Source organism: Panthera pardus, unplaced genomic scaffold, assembly GCF_024362965.1.
Source record: "Panthera pardus isolate Hobbes unplaced genomic scaffold, ASM2436296v1 HiC_scaffold_20, whole genome shotgun sequence".
NCBI lineage: Eukaryota > Metazoa > Chordata > Mammalia > Carnivora > Felidae > Panthera > Panthera pardus.
In genome coordinates, this window is record NW_026526766.1 from 36766736 (window position 1) to 36777797 (window position 11062).

The following is an 11062-nucleotide window of genomic DNA, read 5'->3' on the forward strand; positions in this document are numbered from 1 at the left end:
ATAGAGCACAAGCAGGGGTGGGGTGAAGAGAGAGGGGGACACAGAATCCGAAGCAGGCTCCAGGCTCCGAGCTGTCAGCACAGAGCCTGACACGGGGCCCGAACTCAGGAGCCGTGAGATCATGACCTGAGCCAAAGTCCCGACTGAGCCACCCAGGCACCCCTCTTATAGCTGTTCTTACACATTGTCTGGAGCAACTCTTAGGTAGCATGGCCTCACACAGACACCATGTGCATTTAGAGGGGCAGCAGGTGGGGGCCTTTGGTCAATTATTCTCCTTGCAGAGCAGAACTGTCTTTTATTTCCTAGAATAAGAGCTTTCTGACGTAGGAAGCACTGCAATCTTCATTTTACAAAAAATGAAACGGAAGCTCAGAGAGGCTAAGTGATTTTCCCCTAGTTTCACAGATAAGTAAGAGGAAGGGGTGGAATTCACATTCCTCTCACCTTTGAGTCAGAACTCTTTACACCTCCTTTCAAATTGTTTGGAAGATAGTAACAGAAATGACATCAGCATCATTACACTGAACCCCAAATTTTGGTACTAAATTATAGTCATAAAACTATATTTAGTTAAATAGTTTACATAGTTTTAGCTATAGCATCTGCAATATATCTCAGAATATTAAAATAATGGAAGTCTCAAAAGAAAAATTTGACAGCTACTGAACAAGAATTTGGGGTTATTATTTTCTAAAGAAATGAAATGAAGCAGGTGTAGGGTTTTCTACATAATTTTTAAAAATAGACTCCTTGCTTTAGTCTCTGCCCACCTCCCTCCTTTCTAACCTTTTACAAGGATATGGTACAGTCCCTCTAGGGGAACACTTCAGTAACATGTGGTGACTAAGAATATAGTGGAGAAAAAACATTGTTCCCACAGTTGAAAGATTGTAGCAGCATTAGGAATGTCTTTTCAGAGAGTAGCTGTCCAGTCCTCCTTAATTTGCTTCCTTAACACTCTTCAGTCCAGCCAATTACCGATTACATTGGAAAAAAAAAAAAAAAAACTAATATAGCTGACTAAAATATTTAAAAGAATTTTAATAATTATTTACGTGTGAATTTTTTGTATATGTGTGCATAGATATTACATTCATTATGCATTAAAACAGAGTTTGTGTAGTCGATATGAGAGTTAACTGGCAAGTGTAACCTCTTTTTAAGTAACTTCTTAAGTAACATGATGTATTGTAGAAGATAGACTAACAATAATAATGGCTAATGTGTAGTAGTTTTACCATGTTCAACACTACTTTTAAATCATTACAAATATTAATTAAGTTAATGCTAACTACTATCCTGTGAAGTATATGGTATTTCCCCTATTTTACAGAAAGAGAAACCAAGAGGCTCAGAAACCATATCATATGCCTAGATTATAGTATGTATTAGAGTCAGGATTTGAACCCAGATATACAACCAGAGAAGAAAGGGCTTTTTGAATAATGGGAAAACACTCCCAAACAATACTCATTTCAACATATTCATTCCCACTGTTTTAACTAATTCTTTAAATCTATCTCATATAGTGAAGACAAAGCAAAGGAAATTCAATTTTTCTGCAGACTGTGGGAAGCCTCCCTAGTAAAGTAGCACCTTCTGCAGTTTCTACTGCTTAGATTTTATTTTATTTTTTCCCATTAACAATTAGGAACACAAATAACAAGGGCAGTGGAAACATACTGGCTGAACTCATGGGAGTTGAGCCAGGAAGTGTTTTCTTAAATCACTGAAGTTTAGCAAGTAGTAGACAAAGAAAAGGACAGCTCCTTCAGTCAGAGCACTAGTGCTGATCCAGGAGGAGGCCTGTCCAGCATGTTTTACTGTGGAAGGCAGAAATGAGAAATGAAAGACTGACAGAAGAAAGGCAAGGACATAAGAAGTAAAAGGGGCCAGGAAATTCTCTATCTTCCTGTCCTTTCTGGGGATGGGCCATTAAAACAATGAGAAACACAATCAACATAAAAGCATAGTAATTGTGCAAAATTAAATAGAAAAAAAATGTCAGCTGTACAAATACTACAATGCAATATTTAGAACTCTTATTTAGTGAATATAGTTGAGCACTTAGTAGGTTCTGACTGCTTGGGATTTCATCTGATTATTTTAACAAAGCCATTTGATAATACTTTTTCCATTATGTGTTTTTTTTTTTAATTTTTTTTTCAACGTTTTTTATTTATTTTTTTTTTGGGGGACAGAGAGAGACAGAGCATGAACGGGGGAGGGGCAGAGAGAGGGAGACACAGAATCGGAAACAGGCTCCAGGCTCCGAGCCATCAGCCCAGAGCCTGACGCGGGGCTCGAACTCACAGACCGCGAGATCGTGACCTGGCTGAAGTCGGAGGCTTAACCGACTGCGCCACCCAGGTGCTCCTCCATTATGTGTTTTCTCATTCATAGATAAGGGAAATAAGGCTTAGAGAATTTATTTTATTTGGTCAAGATTAAATATCTACTCACTTATCAAATTGGAATTATAATCTTTATCCTCCAACTTGAATCTTATGGAGACTCAAGTTTCCACTGGGCTAAATTTTCTCAGAAACTTAAATACAGTGAAGTTTCCAAAAGATAAGAACTAGTTCAGTATTCTCTTCTTATTAGATAGATACTGATTCAGTGGAGCCTTATCTAATTTACACCTTGAGTTTGTGTGACCAGCTGCAGTTCTCAGATGAACAATTTTCATGACCTAAGCCCACTTATATGAGGAACTTTCCATGGAAACTTTAGCTCTGAGTTTGGAAAGTGATGCCCTCCTGAAATATTCTGTACAAATTGTTTGCTGCCTGTTGCCTTGGGCTGTCAGAATAATTTACAACCCGTGTGACACCTGTACTCTTTATTTTACTGGTAATTTTTTCTAATTTATCATAGCGTCATTCCTGAAACTTGTCTAGCTTCTTTTGAGAAAAGCATAAAAAGAACAAACCAATGATATTTTTATTTAAAACTGAGACAATCAACTTGGTCTGGAACAAAAGGGGCTAAATAAATCTATAAGGTGCAGGGAATATAATCTCAAGGATAAAATCAAAAGTCTCTTCGGGGATGACATCATGTTCAAACTATTACATTGTGATGATGGGAAAGCACTTGTTCCTAGGAGTCTTAAGTATTTTCAGTTGTCTCTCCAGTGCTACAATACAATATTAAGGTCCTGTAGGTCGGCAATTAATATAATCATGTTGTTGCCTCTGGCTCTGCTATTTTCAGTGTCACTCTGTCATGCATTTTTCCAGCACTCTTGGTCGGCATTTCATATCTGACAGGTTTTCAGCCGGTGCAAGACAGTGAGCACTCAGTTTGTGTGGCAGAAATGAAGTGATCTTTCTTAACTTGTTTCAAAGTACCCATCCCAGAATTTTTCTGGGTCAAATTAGTCACGTAGCAGGTTATTCCTAAAGCTAATTGATACCATGTATTTATAGAGTGACTTACCATTTTCAAAACTGACTGATATTTTTTTTTCATCCTCATAGCAACTTTATAGGAGTGGCGAATGGAAGTATTATTTGCAGGATTTTTGCAGAGAAGGGAATAGAAGTGGCATAAAGTTAATTGGCAAAAAGCCACATGATTCTTAGGTGGCAATGTTATGACTCGAATCAGATGTTTTTCTTGCCTCTGTATTATAATTTCTCATAGTAGTTTTTGAGATTTATATATCATTCTGCCTGCCCTCAGCAGGCTTCAGTGAACATGTAAATACCTTTGATTCATTTCTCTTTTCTCTGATAATGACTCCTGACACACTTGCTGTGTCAATGGGCTACCGTGCATCGCCTCAATCCCATGACTGGATTTGTACTAATAAGTCCTCACTTTTCCTTAGATTATTTTAAATGCTTAATCAAACATCCTAGCCAGGCTGGTATTTTATATATTCTTAAGAGTCGCTCTCAAGTTTTAAAATTGAAATTTGTTAAATTACTATATACTTCTGAAACTGTAAATATATTTTCACTCCCTAATTAAAGTTAATACCAATGCAAAATTTCTAATTTAAAAAAGCAATTAATCCTGAGAATAGAAACTATAACCTAGATCATGGTTTCTCCTTTATTTAGTATATTAGAAAGCATAAAGTTTTTAGTCATAAATAAAAAAAAACTCAATAATCTGGTTTCCAATCTGGATTAATTTCCCTTAGTGAAAGGTCTAAATTGTAACTCTTCTTTTATAGTGAAATGCAGTTTTTTTTTTCAAAATGCATTTTCAATACCCTCTTATATACTATAATTGGAATTAAACTAACAAAGCACTAGAGTTCTGAAGCTGAATAGCCTCAAAGAATAGATAAGAATGAGTCGAAATTAGCTCATCAATTGCTTGTATGTAAATGATTTCTGGAGTGTTTGGACACCTGAAAACAGGTCGTTACATTCTTTTCAGTTATTTCGATATTCTCTGGGCAAGTATTAATTTTCCTTTCAACTCCTTCATTATAGATAAGTAAAAGCTCAGGACATTTTATAACAATTTAGTAAATGCCCTAAATGAATTACTATGAAGTGTGAATTAGTGAAATTCAAATTAATGAAAGTTTTCCATTGTAACTAAAGATACATATCTGCCTAGCTTTACCTTCCCCATCTGAATTTACAGCATTAGGTTTTAGGACTTTGTGGTTTCATTACAATACCTTTGCAGACATTATCCAAATTACACACACACACACACACACACACACACACACACACACACACATATACACACACTTCTTATACAATTAATACCCCTGCAACCATGTAAACATAATAATATGATTTCCAGAAGGGCTTACAAAATTTAGAAAGGTATTTCTAACAATATGATCATTTAGGGGTAATATGACATAGTGGGCCAAGCACAGGCTTTGATTCAAGTGATCTAGGTTTAAGTCCCAAGTTATCCCTTGGACTATTCACTCAATCTCTTTGAACCTCTGTGCTTTCATCTGGAAAACTTTAGTTCCAATATATGCACAAGCAATGCAATATTAAAACCAATGTTTAAACTTTGATGACTGGCTAAAAATATAAATTTAAAACACTTTGAAACTGTAAATTCCCACACAGCATCACTCTATTGGGGGCTTTTAGCTTGCTTATGAACCATAGGCTTCAAGAAAGTGCTTCAAATAGTCTAGCTCCATTGGAAGCCAGCACCCCCAATACACAGCAACAAACTAGATCAGAAAGAAGCCCTGCATATCCAGTTGGCTTCTTTCCTGGTGGCAGCTGAGTGACAGGGAGCCATAAGCTAAGATCTGTGAACTTTGGATTCCTCAGCTGTAAAATGAGGACAATCATACTAATCTCACATGCTAATGATTCAAAATGAAATGAGTTGTGCTTGCTAAACTGCTAGTAAATCTCTAAATTTCTATACAAGCCAAAGCTATTGTAACGATTGTCTTTTCACTTTGTTTTCGTTAAATCAGATTCTTCAGTGGCTAAGGGACTTGAGCCCTCTGTCTTTGGAAACCATGATTTTATTCACTTCTGTAAACTGGTCCACACCTGTGGGGAAAAGGAAGCTAAGGAAAATTACCTCAGGTTTAAGGAAGCACGGACTCAGTCCAGGTGGAGTAAAAGCTGCACAGAAAAGCACGGCTGCAGAGACGTAACCATCACTGGTGAAGAGAAGAGGAGTTCATTATATTAGGACTGGCATATTTGACTGCCTGGCGGGTTTCTCCTGATGGGGCTCTGACACTGTTTAACATACGAATGTGGGCACATGATGAAGTGTGGTATGCAAACTGGACATTCTGTCACAGAAGTTTAAATCTTACAGTCCCTGGTAAGCGTTCCCTCACCCTTCTTTTTCCTTTTTATTTATTTTTGCTTCACTTTCTATTGTGAAATATAAAAATGTAAGGAAAATGGCCTAAACATAAATGTAACGCTAAGTAAATTATTTAAAAAAAGAACACCGTAAATTTCATATATTAAAATAAATAAATAAATAAATAAATAAATAAATAAAAAGAACACCCATGTAAACCATCATATAAGTGAAAAATAACATGTAGCCAGCAACTCAGAAGCCCTCTTATCAGTCAGCATTCTCCAGAGAAACTAAAGCAACACGAAATAGATACATGGAGATAGGAATCTCCCTCTCTCTCTCTCTCCTCTCTCTCTCTCTCTTACTGCCTCACTTTGTCTCTCCTGTGTGTGTGGGTGTGTGTGTACCTGTGCGCACACATGTGTGTGTACTCCTTCCTCTGCATTTGTACATATGCACATATGTACACAGACAGAGAGGAACAGTGAGAGAGAGGGAGGGAGAAAGATTGAAATTGAGATTTGTTTTAGTAATTGGTTCATGCAACTGTAAGAGTCATCAAGTTTGAATATTGTGGGGTTGGCCAACAGGGTGAAAATTCTGGTAAGAGTTGATGGTGCAAACTTCAGTCCAAAATGCATACGGCAGGCTAAAATTCTGAAAACTCAGATAGGATTTCTATGTTACAATGTCGAGGCAGAAATCTTTCTTCTCCAGGAAGCCTCGGTTTTGTTTTTAAGGCCTTCAACTGGTTGATATCCACTCTCATTACGGAAGGTAATCTGCTTTACTTAAAGTCACCTGATTGTAAATATTGATCACATCTACAAAATACCATCACAACAACATTTGGAGTAGTGTTTGACCAAACAACTGGGCATCTTAGCTCAGTCAAGTTGACGCATAAAATTAGACATCAAACATAATCCTCCTTATAAATAACAAATCCTTCCCTCCCTGTTCAAAGAAATCACTGTGCTGGCATTTCTTCCTCAGTTCAAGAAGCGATCGCTTGCTTTCCTTTGTTATAGTTTTACTATCTAAGTACAAACCTCTAAACACTATGATTTAGGTGCAACTGTTTTTAAATTGAATGTGAATGGAATAGTACAGAATGTTTTCAATGTATCTGCTTTTTTGTTTTGTTTTGTTTTTTAACAAATATGGGGGTTTATTGCAGGACATTTGTACAGTAGATACATGGAAAGGAAATGCCTACCTGTCATTTTGAGAATACCCATGATCTGAATTTCAAAAACACCAGGAACAAGATTTTGTCATTATGATGCTTTCTTTGGTTTCCTTCGTTTTCTTCCCTTTTTCAATTTCAGCAACATATTTCTCAATTTCCTCAGGATTTAAAATTTTGAGGGGTTGATCTCCTCTTAGGACAGCCAGTTCAGTGTTTTTGCCGCCAGACAGAACCAGTTCTAGGAGAACCTTGATAACCAGCTTAAAGGTCAGCTCCTCTGTCTCTATGGCTTTGTGGGTGTAATTCTTCTGTGGAAATCCTCTCGCCTATGGCACCCCAGCCTATAGCAGTGACTTTCCAGGCGCAGTACGTCCCCCGAAGGGTCAGTCTGATAGAGTCTGGGGATGCCGTCTAAGTCAAAACTCACAATCAGGGCAGAGATACCAAAGAGCCTGCACCCTTTGCCCTGCGCTGCCTCAGACTGGCAAAGTAGCCAGCGATGTTCTCCACGTTGACCAGGTTGTCCATGCTAACTTAACGGCTCTGGCACTCTGCCCGGGCCCTGTCGATGACTGTCTTCGCATCGGAGGCGAGCCTTGAAGATGCCATGCAGACGTTGTAACCCAGTGCCCGCTGTCTCCATTGTTTGGCTTTTTTTTTTTTTTTTTTTTTTTTTTGGCTAACATCGTTTGTAGGATTAATAATGGAACAGTGCTATATCTGATTTAAAATGTATCATCTTACAATGCACTTTTTATTTGTCCTGTTTTATGATTCTTTCCTTCCCCTTTCTTGCATTCTCTTGATTTGATTATTTTTACTATTCTTTCAATTTTTCCACTTAGTTTGAAAGTTATACACTCTTTTACTATGAATTGGTCATAGGCTGAAGGTTATACTATGCAAGCTTGACTGATCAAAGTTAATGCTTTTTGGATATTTTACTCCCTTCCATGCATTCATAAACATGATAGTAGTTTAACTATTAGATCTAAAATGAAAACTATCTTTGGTAGGTTTCTACAGAAGCAGATCTTAACATTAGGTTTCATCTGTTGGTAATGTATTAAAGAAGGGCTTTAGGAGAAACAGCAAAGATGTTTTGGACATAGCAAGGAAACTGAAAGGGGAAAGTCTCACCTGGTAACTCTGGAGTTAAGTAAGCAGTGCCTCAGCTTTACTTTGACCCGTGGAAAGGACATAGGTTTTTATGCGCTAGTGATGAAGAATTTTTGGCTAAGAATTTCAGGGACTCAAGAGTGGAGGCTAACAGACATGGAGGGGAAAAGGATCTGGGGGAACAGAATGGAGGACAAACACTGTTGGTTTTACGCATTTCCTCAATTAAAATGCTATCTTCCTATTTTTATTCTAATCCTTTTAAAACCTTATAGTGCATTACCATTACAGACAGTTAGCCAATGCTCACTTATATTTATATATATGACTTTTTTAAATGAAGAGTTTTTTTTGTTTGTTTGCTTGTTTGTTTTAGAGTAGTTCACTGCCTTCCTCATTATCAACATCTCCACCAGAATGGTACTTTTTTTTTTTTTTTTGATTGGTGAACCTACATTGACATCTCATCTAAACATCCAAAGTCCATTATGACATTATAGCTTGTTCTTGTTGTTGTACATTCTGTGGATTTGGACAAAAGTATAATGAGATATATCCTCCATTATGGTCTCAAATAGATGATTTCCACTGACCCAAAAAACCTCTGTGCTACAGAAGTTCATCACTTACGAGAGGCTATTTCTAGTTTTTCTGATCAGTTTCATTGATCTATTTGTGTATTATTTTGCCAACAGCACATTGTCATGATTACTGTAGCTTTAAGACAAGTCTTGGAGGTGGGTAGGGCCAATCTTCCAACTTTGTTCATCTCCAATATTGTGTTGAATATTCTGGGTCTTTTGCCTCAGAGTTAGTCAATATCCACAGAATAACTTGCTGGGATTTTGATGGGGACCGCATTGAATCTAGAGATCAGTTGGGAAAAACTGACATTTTGACAGTATTGAGCCTTCATATTATTGAACATGGAGTATCTCTCCATTTATTTAGGTTTTTGGTTTTTTTTTTGGCATTCATAAGAGTTTTGTAGTTTTCATCATGCATATTTTGTATACATTTTGTTAGATTTGTACCTAAGTATTTGAATTTTGGGGGATGCTAATGTCCTTGCTAATGCAAGGTGTGATGTTAAAAAACAGTAGTGACCAGAGGCATCCTTGCTTTGTTTCTGATCTTAGTGAGAAAGCTTCAAGTTTCTAACCACTAGTTATGATGTTAGCTACATGCTTTTTAGATATTCTTTTTCAGTGTGAGGAAGTTCGTTGCTATTCCTACTTTACTGACGTTTTTTATTGTGAATGGGTGTTATGTTTGGCAAATGCCTTTTCTGCATCTATTGATATGATTATGTGAGTTTTGTTTTTCAGCCTGTTGGTGTGATGAATCCATTAAAGGATTTTCAAATGTTGAACAAGCCTTACAAACTTGTCATAAATCCCACTTGGGTCATGTTGTATAATTCTTCATATACATTGTTAGATTCAACTCACTGCTATTTTCTTAAGGATATTTGCATCTATTTTCAGGAGTAATATTGATTTGATTTTTTTTAATATCTTTGATTTTGGTATTAAGTTAATGTTGGCTTCATAGAATGAGTTAGGAAATAGTCCTTCTTCTTCTATCCTGTGAAAGAAATAGTAGAAAATTCGTATATTTTTTTTCCCTTGAATCCTTGATAAAATTTAATACTGAACTTATTTGGGCCTAGTACCTTCTGTTTTGGAAGGTTATTAATTATTGAGTCAATATATTTAAGATATAGGCCTATTCCAGGTGATTGTTTCTTTTTCTTTTTTTTATTCTTTTGATGTTTATTTATTTTTGACAGAGAGACGGAATGTGAGTGGGGGAAGGGCAGAGAGAGAGAGGGAGACAAAACATGAAGCAGTTTCCAGGCTCTGAGCTATCAGCACAGAGCCTGACACAGGGCTCGAACTCACAACCCTGGAGATCATGACCTGAGCTGAAGACAGAAGCTTAACTGACTGAGCCACCCAGGCACTCCCCAGTTGTCTATTTCTTATAAGAGTTTTGGCAGATTGTACTTTTTAAAGAATTTGTCCATTTATGTAGGTTATTACATCTGTGGATATAGAGTATTTGTGGGTATAATATTCGTAGTATTCCTTGATCATCCTCTTAATGTCCATGGGACCTGTAGTAATGGCCTCTCTTTCATTTATGATCTTAACAATTTGTGTACTTTTTTTTCTTTGTTAGTCTGGCCAGAGGCTTGTCAATTTTATTGATCATTTCAAAGAAGTGGGTTTTAGTTTCACTGATTTTTCTCTATTGATTTCCTGTTTAAATTTCAGTGATTCTATTGTGATTATTTTCTTCTGCTTACTTTGGATTTAGCTTGCTTTTCTTTTTCTAGTTTCTTAAGGGGAATTTAGATACTGATTTTATATCTTTTTTTTTTTTTCTGATATATGTTTTCAGTGTTGTAAACTTCCCTCTAACTACTGCTTTCACTGAATCCCAAATAAATTAATAAGTTGTACTTTCAATTTTCATTTTGTTCAAAATATTTTAAAATTTCTCTTTTGATTGCTTCGTTGACCCATGTCTTACTTTAGTATCACGTTATTTATTCTCCACATATTTGGGGACTTTCCATTTTTCTGTTACTGTTTTCTAGTTAAATTCCACTGTGGTCTGAGAGCAGACATTGTATGATTCCAATTATTTTAAGTTTGTTGAAGTATGTCTTATGGCCCAGAATCTGAGTTCTTGGTGAAAGTATACTTGCTTATTTCTGTTGCTCTCCATTCCTTTCTGCATCTCCAAACTGACAACTGAGATGATTTTTCTTCTTCCTGAAGAAAGCTCAAAATATTCATTTTATGACAGGTTTGCTGACGGTGGATCTTACCAGAATTTGTTTATCTAGAAATGCCATTTTTTCACATCCATTCTTGAATACTATTTTTTGCTGTGTTTAAAACTTGTGGTTGGCAATTATCTCAACCTATGTATTTAAAATATTATCTTCCTGCTGTCTTG

The 11062-nt window shown here is 36.4% G+C and overlaps 1 pseudogene; it reads right to left on the reverse strand.

Annotated features, from left to right (window-relative positions):
• Window positions 1-7003: 7003 nt before the first annotated feature.
• On the reverse strand, window positions 7004-8309 carry LOC109247118 (proteasome subunit alpha type-7-like; annotated as a pseudogene).
• Window positions 8310-11062: the final 2753 nt, after the last annotated feature.